Source organism: Zea mays, chromosome 8 (assembly GCF_902167145.1).
Source record: "Zea mays cultivar B73 chromosome 8, Zm-B73-REFERENCE-NAM-5.0, whole genome shotgun sequence".
In the NCBI taxonomy this organism is placed as follows: Eukaryota; Viridiplantae; Streptophyta; class Magnoliopsida; order Poales; family Poaceae; genus Zea; species Zea mays.
Window position 1 is genome coordinate 146,965,817 of NC_050103.1, and position 12,326 is coordinate 146,978,142.

At 46.3% G+C, this 12,326-nt stretch overlaps 1 pseudogene; it reads right to left on the reverse strand.

The window, feature by feature from the left end:
* Positions 1–12,029, reverse strand: part of LOC109941913 (uncharacterized) — a 54,845-nt pseudogene extending 42,816 nt beyond the window's left edge.
* Between the last annotated feature and the right edge of the window lie 297 nt (positions 12,030–12,326).

Genomic DNA, 12,326 nt, shown 5'->3' on the forward strand with positions numbered 1-12,326 from the left:
CGGGGTGACCACTATGCCCTGCTAACAGAGCAATCGGCTTAAAGTCGGCAATGGCTTAAGGCAGTGCAACATGCTCGCGCTTACTTAACTCGGGGTGACCACTATGCCCTGCTAACGGAGCAATCGGCTTAAGTCGGCAACGACTTAAGGCGGTGCAACATGCTCGCGCTTACTTAACTCGGGGTGACCACTATGCCCTACTAACAAAAGCGATCGATTCAAGTCAGCAACGACTTAAGACGATTTTGCATGCTTACGAATACTCATATAGGGGTGACTTCTATATCCCATAAACAAGTTCCAAAACCATCACATAGCACTTTACTACTGCAAATTTACGTACTGTCGAATTCCGAAACAATAGGGGAGTAACAATATCATTCAAATGCTGAACCGGTGTCTTCTAACAAATATTCGATCATGCTAACCGCGTGCTCAAAGCATGCAAAATGTTTCTCTATTTTGCAATATCTTTCTCAGGAGCAACCGACGAAGAAGGGCGACTTGAGGAATCAGGAGCAGCGTTCACGTCAGCCCTTATGTCTTCAGGAACAACCACGCCGGGTCTCCTCATCAAAATTCGCCCTGCGCGAATGGCTTTATCCATGGCTCTGTCGCACTGAGCTCTCAGAGTAATGGAAGTTTCTTCAGCAACTTTGGCAGCCAATTGAGCAGTCTCTAGCTCTTGGGCGATGGATTTCTTGGAAGCGCGGAGTTCTTTGATAGCAGCATCCTTAGCCGATATCAACTGCCTGAGCCGGATCACATCATCCGTGGATTCCTGCAGCTTGCAACGATGATTGTCTAACTCCTCCATGGTAAAGCGATGACTTCTCTCCAGGATGGTCAACGAGTTGCTAGAATCACGATACAGTCTGTCAAGATTGTCGTGAGAAGCGACAAGGGCACTTTTTTCTTCCTGCAAACAAGAATCAACTCCTTCAAACATCAAGCGGGCAATAAGAACACAATAATACAAGGCACAGTTTCATAAGTCACCTTTTCAGAATCAAGCTGAGCACGAAGAGCAGAGTTCAGCGTTTTAGCGTCATTTAGAGCAGCAGAGACCTGGGCCAGTTCAGTCTGGCTTTGAGAATACTTTTCCTCAAAATCAGAACACCGCTGGACCAGTTCAGCCTGACCTTGAGAATGTTTTTCTTCAAGAATGGAAATCTGCCGAGCCATATCTAGCAAGAGACAATCAAGCAAAAAGAGTCAAAATGTAAAGCAGTTCAACAAGGTAGACAAAGAGAAGCAAAAGAGTATTAACCAGCATTCGTCGCCTCCAAGTCAGAGACACGATGTTGGAGCAACACTGGATTCCAACGTGCCAGAGATGAAGCTCCTTCTGGAACAGAAGCACCTTGCAACCTCAGCTGACTAGCCATTCCGTCCACCAATGCCTGGTATGGAGAACATATGAGCGTGTTGGCAGCAGTTCGTATGGTGTAAAAGTCAGGCCAGAATATACCACAGTACCTGGAGATTGGAGAAGAACGAAGGGACTCCCAAATCGTGAGAAATCAATTGATGACCTGGCGTAAGGTCGCCACCCAAAGCAGCTTGCAATGAACCAGCAGGGACCAACTCGGTACCATCAACAGAGCCCAAAACATGGTCAGCGGGAGCGCTAGCCTCTAAAGCGACTCCCTGGCCCAAAGCTTGGGCTACCACCATGCAATCGGAGCGCGGAGAAGATCCTGCGTGAACATCCATGGAAGTACAAGAGGGAGACCCCGCTCGGACACCCTCGGGGGCTGGGCTATAGTTTGCGCTACCCACTTGAGCCGGATCATCTCCGACAGTACCCTCGGGGGCTGGGCAGTGGCTTGTGTTTCCCACCCGAGCCTAGTCATCCCCGGCAACATCCTCGGGGGCTGGGCAAGTGTCAACACCATCCTTGAGGACCAAGTTCTCCGCAGTAGCCGCCTCTAAGGCTGAGGGTCCCTCAATTACTTCCATGGGAGCAAGACGATCCAAGTCAGTTTCCTGACCCTCGAGACCGCGCTCTAAGGTCGACGAGGCGCGGGACGCTGCCCGGGATGATCCCAACCCGGCGTCGAGCACATCAGCACAAACCTCCATCACACCATCATCCGCTGGCTCTGATAGCAGGTCTTCTGGAACCATATCTTCAAGAGTCTGATCAAAGTTTGCCAGGGACAACTCTTGTAGACCATTGAGAGCAGACAGAGCAGGAGAAGGAACTCCACTACTTTCCCCGCTGGCGACATACTGCCGACTGTTCTTTCGAGTCAAAGGGACCTCATCTTCTTCCTCCCCGTCGTTTTCATCAGCAACACAGACAACACACCCATTGGGGTCAGCAGCAGATGGAGCACCCCCATTGGGGTCAGCAGCAGGTGGAGCACACCCATTGGGGTCAGCAGCAGGTGGAGCACCCCCATTGAGGTCAGCATCAGTAAATTCAGGAATAGGCACTTCTTCAGCAGCAGGAACCGAAGGACCAACATCCCGATCCAAACTAGATACTCGCCGGAGATGTCTCTTTTTCTTTTTCTGCTCGTCAGCAGGAGGATCAAGTTGATTGGCTCGGGAAGGGCGTCTCGAGCGAGCACTGACAGGCTTCTGAATATCGAAGGTTGTATCAGTTTCTGGGGGAGGTGCCACCACCAACGTCCCAGCAGGAGCAGCATCAGAAGAGTCCTCAGCCAGCAAATCAAGCATAGCACTTATTTCTGCGTCACTAGGATCCAAAGGTACCTCAAAATGGACTTGCCGCTCTTCATCAGGAATTTCCCCGAGCGAGGCAACCAAAGCGTTAACTTCTTCAGCAGAGGGTCGCACTCTAAGGCCCAAACTGCCATCAACAACAGGTGGATTCGAAACAAAATGAGTGAAGGCTTTGGAAGGAGGCAGGTTCCAGGCTGAGTATGCCACTGGAGCACCAACGTTTAATACCTTGCCTCTAAGAATCATTTCAAGTCGGTTCACCAAGTCTACGGAGGGAATTTTTCTGTTGGTAACCTGAGTTGAGTCAGCTAGGCCTCGGTACAGATAAGCCGGGTAAGCCCTGTCCTTCAACGGCTGAATGTTCTTGAAAACAAAATCAGCAACCACAACCTCTGCAGTCAGACCCCTCTCCTTCAGCAATCCAACTTCAGCTAGCAAAGCCCCAGCCTCAGCCACCTCCTGATCTGTGGGGGACTCGGTCCAACTCGGAGTACGAACGTTCGACTGTCTCCCCGAGAGAGGGGGGAGAGAATTTCCGTGGTTTTCAACGATAAACCACTCCAAGCGCCATCCCTTAATACTGTCCTTGAGAGGGATTTCAAGATAATCAGACTTCCTCCCACGGCGCATCTCTAAACTAGCACCCCCAACCAGCTGATGCTGCCCCCCGGCCATTCCAGGGCGATAGTGATACAAATACTTCCACAATCCAAAATGTGGCAGGACGCCAAGAAAAGCTTTGCACAGATGAACATAAATGGAAACTTGCAGAATGGAATTGGGATTCAGATGGGTCAAATTAAGACGATAGAAATCAAGGAGGCCGCGGAAAAAGGGAGAAATGGGAAGACCGAGACCGCGAAGAAGAAAAGGAACATAAATTACGGATTCGTGGGTATCCTCTGTCGGGACAGCGACCCCATGGCAAATACGCCAAGAACAAAGCTCCCTCGGGGGAAGGACCTCGATGGATATGAGGTGGAGAAGGTCAGGCTCGGAGACAACAGACATATGGTTACCTGCGAAAGGCAACTGGCTGTTGGGATCGATGGGGAGAATCACCACAGCGGATGAACTCGAGGCCTTTCGCTTGGGCGCCATCTCAACTCTACTGGCGAACAGAGCGGGAGCCGAATTGTAGATAGGATCTGGAGGCAGGAAAGCAAGAACTAGGGCACGGAAAGCGGAGGCGGCTGAAAAGCGCAGTGCATACGGGATATTCCCGAGTCAGATACCGTTTCCAAAAGCGCCCAGTCAGCACCCGGCAGTTACTTCTAAAAACACCGGTGGGCCACGTTGTCACTCGGCGGTTACTTCTAAAACCCCGGTGGGCCACATCATCACTCGGCTATTATCCTCAAAGTGGCCGACACAACCCGTTCTAACTCGGCAATTTCTAAAACGCCAACGTTATCACCAGTCGCCTGGCATTTATCTCTAAAGTGCCGATGATGCCTCCAGTCGCTCGGCATTTATCTCTAAAGTGCCGACGATGTCTTCAGTCGCTCGGCGGCTATCTCTAAAGCGCCAACGATGTCCTCAGTCGCTCGGCGGTTACTTCTAAAACCCCGGCGGGCCACATCATCACTCGGCTATTATCCTCAAAGTGGTCGACACAACCCGTTCTAACTCGGCTGTTATTTCTAAAACGCTGTTGGGGACCTTCGGCATCCGAAGGTCCTCAAAAACATGATTTAACAGTATTTCTGGAGTATGATGTGTGAACAGGTATCTTCGGATTCAAGTCAGCATCACAGTAGACCAGAGTAATACGAAGGTTGATACAGAGCCGAAGGTGTGAGCAAGAAAGCTTCGGCGCGGTAGCAACAAGTGAAACCGACTTAAAGATGAAAAGGCTATTTAAACCTCGACAGATTACTATAGAATTATTATCAAGTGTAAAGGGCATGAATGTAATTTTGTATGGGTTGTGTCCCGTGCCTATAAATAGGAGAACAGTACCCCCGTACTGTTCAGGCTGACTTGGCATTTGCTTTTTGTGTCACGCTTGTACTGTCAACTCCTTCCAATTGAAGGTACACTTGTAATTCAATGATATTTCTGTTTAAGCCTGATAATAATATATAATTGTTCATGTTGTCTTTTATATTCTTTATATTTCATCCTTCGTCATTGTTTAATGAATTTATGAAGGTACGTCCTTCATAACCTTCGTCCATAAGCCATTATATCCTGAGGGGAAATAATGCTTCGAAGGACGAAGGACTTTAACGATTAACATTTTCTGTGTTGCCTTGTTCTTAACTCATAGCACTTGAGAACAAGTCCCCAACATTGGCGCCCACCTCCGGTGAACTTACTTCCACTCTGAGTTTTTTGAACACCTTCGGCGATCATAAACCTTCGTTATGGCGCCGAAGAAGGCTTCAGCGACTGGGGCTGCAGCTCTGCAACCACTGGATCACAATCAGGAGACAGTCTCCCTGCGGGAGGCCCGAAGCCAGAAAAGGAAGGCTGTCAGCCCGACACCACCAGAGGACGAGATAGATCAAGAAATCAGAGATATGGAGATGCTTCATCAACAAGTACAGAGGAAGAAAGAAAAGATGGCCAGGCTAGCTGAACTGCAGAGGCAGATAGATGAAGCCTCTGAAGAAGTTCGTCATCTTGCTCAGGATGAGCAACACCGAAGGCCTCAGCACCAAGACCTTCATCAGGAGGGTTTTCCCAACGAGGATGACTGGTATGACAATTTCCATCATGGAAATTTTGTTTTTGATGATGCTTCTCCTCTGTCCGCTGAGCTGCAGGCTACACCTTGGCCTCCGTCCTACAAGCCGCCTCAGCTTCCCGTATTCGATGGCCATTCAGACCCGAAGCAGTTTTTGATGAGCTACAAAGCAACAGTATCTTCGTATGGTGGCAATGCTTCAGTCATGGCCAAATCTTTCGTTATGGCTGTCAGAAGTGTTGCTCAAACCTGGTATTCCTCCCTTCGACCAGGAACGATCACTTCATGGCAGAAGCTGAAGGATTTGTTGTTAACTAGCTTTCAAGGATTTCAGACGAAGCCGGTCACTGCTCAGGCTCTGTTCCAGTGCACCCAGGATCACGAAGAATATCTTCAGGCGTATGTCCGAAGGTTCTTGCGTTTGAGGGCACAGGCACCAACAGTGCCCAATGAAATTGTCATCGAGGCCATGATCAAGGGGCTTCGGCCAGGACCGTCAGCTCAGTACTTCGCCAGGAAGCCTCCTCAAACTTTGGAGAAGCTGCTCCAGAAGATGGACGAGTACATTCGGGCCGATAATGATTTTCGCCAAAGAAGGGAGGAGGCTTTCAGGTTTTCTGAAATGACCAGGGGCTTCGGAGGGAGGTTCTACCCGAGGCATGTGAGATCAATTCATAACTCTACACAAAATGATGATAGAGGAAGCCAATAGCAAAGGCCACAATGCTCCTCACAGGCTTCGGGGCAACAGCAAAGCTCCTTCCGACCACCAGCTCCAAGAGGCAGAGGCGCCAGGGGCTTTGGAGGAAGATTTGGCGATCAACCGAGAAGAATCTTTTGCTTATTCTGCGGTGAGAACAAAGGCCATACTACCAGGATGTGCCATGTTACTATTCAGAAGCAAAAGGAAATAGCTGAAGCAACAGCACAACAAGCTCAGCCGAAGCAGGTCATGCATACAGCTTCGTATCATTCGCCCTACATTCCAGAATATGTGGGCAATCATCCTGCAGTTTCTGTTGCTTCGGCGAGTCAGCCTCAAGCTTCTTGGCAACAGCCTCCGCCTCCACCTCCGTTGCAACAAGGCCAGCAGCCAGAAGGGAGCCAGTATGCCCCACACCAGAGGGACTTCAGAGAGCAGTCCGAAGCTCGTACAGTCAATAGCACTGTGCTAGAGTCAAAGCACATCTATTGACAAATATCCTACCTTAATAGCAATCTTTTTCATTCAGTTTTATTTTCTGTAATAAAGGACATTGTTTAGACTTCATGTAATTAGTTTCGTTGAATCCTACAAGGAAAATATATTTTCTTCACAGGCTTATATTGATTAAAGTTCAAAGACTTGTGATAACAAAGAGGACCTTCGAACTATCGAAAATTCTTCGAAGCAACGAAAAGTCGTTCTAAGGAACGCAGAGTAAGTTTGCCGAAGTCACAAAAAAGTCGTTCCAAAGGGAGCGCAGTGTAAGTTTTCTGCTCCAAAGTCGTTCCAAAGGGAATGCAGAGCATACAGCGAAAAGTCAACGTTGATACCGCCTAAGTAAAAGGCGAAGCGCGAAAAGTCAACGCGAATACCGCTGAAAGTAAAAGGCGAAGAAGCTCCTAAGGGAGGCTTACAGCGAAAAATAAACGCTGATTCCGCTGAAGTAAAAGGCGAAGAAGCTCCTAAGGGAGGCTTATAAAAGATTGTGTGTTATTGCAGGGATGCGTATGTATCTTCGGAATAAACATCATCTCACATGACATAACATCATCGCATCATTTCACATAACATAAGCATCATACATCATTTTGCACATGGCACAAGAGGTGGACACATTATCAATTTACAGAAGAACGCTTTGAAAAAAGGGAGAAATCATAGTCACAAAAGGATACATCATTGATCTTCGGAAGTATAGCTTCGGAAAATATTTTCACGAAGCCTGGATATTATTCATCAGAATATTGGATATTGTTGTGACAAAGAAAAATTCTTCTTCACGAAGCATGAAAAGAAGGGAAGGTGTTTTTTCGTCAAAGACTCAAAAGCGGTACGTGTAAAGTTTCATGCATCGTAAAGAATTGACTAACAAAAATAGGTATATTACATTTAGGGTTACAAAATGTTACAGTATATTACATTTCAGAAGTTTTCACAAAAATACTTAATCCTCTCTCAAAACGACTTCTGCAGCCTCGTTCAGGAGCCGATTGATGACTTCGTCCATAATATCTTCAGCCATCTTTTTAATTTCGTCGTCTCCTTTCGGCTGAGGGCCCGAAGACGTTTTAGCAGGATCTGAAGTAAGACAGGATACGGCTACATTGCTATTACAAATCGCAAACAAATCTTAAAGCCTAAAGATTACAACACAATAAAAACTATTAGTTAATACCTAATTGACCTTCGGCCTCTGCGCTCTTTTCAGCAGCCTCAGCTACTTCTCTAGCATCGTGAATGCCCTTTTCACTTCTTCGAATAATTTCTCCGGCCATTTCTCGGCCACCATTATCCCAGATATCAGTAAAAAATTTTCCACCAATTATACTAGCTTCGGCCGAAGGATCTCTTGCATCTTCAAAGGACAAAGCAGCTTCGGACTGTGCTAAAATTTTTACATGTTCACAGCCCTTCTTCTCTAAGATGGTGGCAATCCCTCTGGCACCAGAGAAGGCACATATATCTCCTCGGCTATTTAAAATTTCTTCAAAGGCCTCAGCTTCGTGGTCGATCCATTCGATGGGACCTTCGGGATTGCCTCTCGTAAAGTTTTCTTCGCTTGAGAAGGCGCCAACCTTGGCGAAGCTAGCTTTTAACTTTTTAACACAATCTATAGATTTGTTATAGCATCTCTTTCTGGACGAACGAAGCTCTTCAACAGTTATTTCTAGGTGATCGGCCCATTGGTCGCTGAGTTCTCGCTTTGTTTCTTCAAGTATGCGTTCTTCCTTGGCTCTGGCCAGTTGTTTCCGAAGATCTTCAATTTCCCGCTTCTGAGCTTCAGCTTGACCTTTAAAAGCAGCTTCGTCCTCCTTTATTTTATTTATCAATGAGTACAACATTTTATCTTTTTCGAGACCTTCGTTCCTCAGTTCAATAACTTCGGAATGAAGGTTGCTCAGGGCTATAGAACACCCTTCGTCTTCAGCATCTTTCTGTGCCCTGAGGGCATTGCTAAGTATCAGGCCCTGCAAAGAGAAATATGTCTGCGTCAATAGGTTTAAACAAACGAAAAATTTTGGACTCAACAAAAAATACAAGGATTTCATTTGTCGCACCTTTAAGCTATTGTAAGCTAGGCTGTCGGCCAGATCGTTCTTTGACAGCACCGAGAGCCCGTCTTCTAAAGTTGGGAATCCGAAGCTCCTGCTCATCTCCCGACAGACAGAAATTTCCTTGCTGTCGGGGAGACAATACAAGAAGTCTTCTTCTCCACTGCCATTGAATATTAACGCCCCCTTTGGATATTTCAGTTTTTGGGCGTAGTGCTGGGACTCTTGCTCTTCTTTTTCTGATAGTTTTTTCCCCGAAGCATGACGAAAAATATAATCACGAACTTTCGAGGATGCTTCGGGGGCAATGACACCGGTTTCTTCAACAAAAGTTGGCTTTGTTATTTTTTCTGCCTCACTTTCCAAGGATTTTATCTTTACAGGCTCTGAGGGCCCAGCTTCGGCTTCAATCTCTTGCCCTGGAGCTTTAGAACCAGAAATTTCAGTTGTTGTTTCAGGAATGACAGCAGCCCTTTTCGGAGGTGTGCTTGAAGATTTGATCGTTTCCAGTACATCTAGCACATTAGCCATTCTCTTTCTTTTTGGAGTCACTGCTGGCACTTTTTGATTTTTTACTGTATCAATGTTTGCTGCGGGACTCAAAACTTCTGATGTTTTGGATCCCTCAGTTGCTTCTTTTACCTCTTCCATTTTTTCTGTGGACGGCGCTTCAGCCTTCTCTTTCGTTTCTGATAACAAAATCTTCGATTGTTCCAATTCTATCTTTGTTGGCACTTCGGCCGTTTCTGCGACTTCTGGCAGCAAGGTTGGCTCGGCTGGTTTTTCAGCTTCGGTGGCCGAAGAAGTTTCTCCGGTAAACTCAGGCACCGAAGCTGGTTCAATATAACGCGGCCGATGTGTAAGGACCTTTATCTTCTTTCTCTTCGGTTCTGGCTCGCTGGGAGCAGTTGCAGCTTCTTCTTTTGCAGAGGTTGTGTTTTTTCTCTTCTGCCTTCGGATGGGATAGCAATAGTCAGGGTAGACAAACCCGATTGCATCAAATACCCGATTCAGCCTCTTCTTTTTTCGGCCTCCGAAAGCTGCTGACATTGCAGTGTCTTCGGCCTTCGAATAAGCCCCAAGCAGCTCATCACTTAAATTTTCAATACTTTTTAACCAGTCATCATCTGGCTCAACGAATTTATCTCCAAATTTAAAAGTGTACTTCAACCTGATAAGTCCACCTTCGTCGGCCTCTTTTACGGTTTCTTGTGGCATTTCCCATTTCTCCGCGAGCGGCCATACCCTGAAGGCAATATGCTCTTGTACTAAGTCTCTTGTTCCAATGAAAGAGCAGACTGCGCCGAAGGCCCTCTGGCATTCTTCGGCAGCTTCATTCATTTCAACCTTCGGCCTCCGAAGGCCGAAGCTTTGCCAAATAGGGCGCATAATTATACCCTTGATATCTTCTCGTATTGTCAGATCATTCTTCACATAAAACCATTCTGTCATCCAGTCGCCGGGCCATCTCTTCCGAAAGGTTGGCACGGGGCAACTTGACCCGGACCGGGAAACGAAACTGTAGCAGCCAAAATTATTGTGATACTGTTCCTTACCCCAAGGTTTTGTCTCGTATGATAATTCGTGTATATTACAGAAGCTTTTTGCATCAGGCTTCAGACCTTGGCTTCTCACGGCCCACACGAAGATATTCAGCTTTATAATTGCCTCGGGGGTAAGTTGATGCAGATAGATTTCGAATATTTTCAGTACCTCCACAACGAAGCTGCTCAAGGGAAATCGCAGTCCAGCTTTCAAAAAGCTTCGGTACACTACGACTTCATTCTCTTCGGGATGTGGGCAAGTTTTTTCCCCTTCGTCCGCCCTCACAATGGACAAATCCCGGAAATACCTTCCTCTCATATTGACAAGATGACTTTCTTTGATAGTTGATTTACCATAAACTGAATGGCTTGGTCGCCAGGGACGATCTTCGGAGTCTTCACCACCACTATCCACATCATAGCTGTCGCTGTCACCAGTATCCTCAGACAAACCTTCCAGAATCTCCTTGGTGATTTTTTCTGTGTTGGTCTTTGACATCGCTATAAGAAACCCCAAATTTTTCTCTTCATCGAGGCTCAGCTTCGTCTCAGCAGCAGTCTTCTTATCTTCGGACATCTTCGGAGATGCTAAAAAACTATTTTCAAAGCCGAAGCTTCAAAACTAAAAGCTTAGCAAATCTTAGTTCACAAGAGCTAAAAATTGAGTGAGTGGGAGCAGTTGGCCAGAGAGCGTATCAAATGAGTTTGCGGTATGGCCGTATTTATACGCCAAGAGCGTTGAAAATTGAAAGACCCCGCTTGTCAGTGAATGTTGCTATTCTAGCAAAGGGAAGGTGTTTTTTCGGACCTTCGGCGTAAAGCCTTCGTCCATGTCGCAATCTAAATTTATTATTTTAAAACAAATTAATATTGCGAGGGGCTACTGTTGGGGACCTTCGGCATCCGAAGGTCCTCAAAAACATGATTTAACAGTATTTCTGGAGTATGATGTGTGAACAGGTATCTTCGGATTCAAGTCAGCATCACAGTAGACCAGAGTAATACGAAGGTTGATACAGAGCCGAAGGTGTGAGCAAGAAAGCTTCGGCGTGGTAGCAACAAGTGAAACCGACTTAAAGATGAAAAGGCTATTTAAACCTCGACAGATTACTATAGAATTATTATCAAGTGTAAAGGGCATGAATGTAATTTTGTATGGGTTGTGTCCCGTGCCTATAAATAGGAGAACAGTACCCCCGTACTGTTCAGGCTGACTTGGCATTTGCTTTTTGTGTCACGCTTGTACTGTCAACTCCTTCCAATTGAAGGTACACTTGTAATTCAATGATATTTCTGTTTAAGCCTGATAATAATATATAATTGTTCATGTTGTCTTTTATATTCTTTATATTTCATCCTTCGTCATTGTTTAATGAATTTATGAAGGTACGTCCTTCATAACCTTCGTCCATAAGCCATTATATCCTGAGGGGAAATAATGCTTCGAAGGACGAAGGACTTTAACGATTAACATTTTCTGTGTTGCCTTGTTCTTAACTCATAGCACTTGAGAACAAGTCCCCAACAAACGCCGACGTTATCACCAGTCGCTCGGCATTTATCTCTAAAGCGCCGACGATGTCTTCAGTTGCTCGGCGGCAATTTCTAAAACGCCGACGTTATCACCAGTCGCCTGACATTTATCTCTAAAGTGCCGATAATGCCGCCAGTCGCTCGGCATTTATCTCTAAAGTGTCGACGATGTCTTCAGTCGCTCGGCGGCTATCTCTAAAACGCCGACGATGTCCTCAGTCGCTCGGCGGTTATCTCTAAAAAACGCTGGCGTCATCACAAGTCACTCGGCTATCACCTCTAAGATCGCCGACGTGGTCAACAGTCATTCCGGCGCTGACATGATTTCGTCGTCACTCGGACTCTATTTCAAATGCATAAAGGTCGACAATAATAGCTCGGCCATCACCCCTGAGGCGGCGATATGATGCCCGAGTTATTTAGATACTATTCCGAATGAATCAACTTCACAAAATAAGAGACAATTTACTATGAAGCAAAGTAATTGGCGCAGGAGGAGACAAAGTCATTCTTCATTAAGGGAAGTAACAATACTTACAAATCAACTCATTATGAGTTGATACTCCCCTACTACTACTATTACGCTACACTATACTACTCTACAC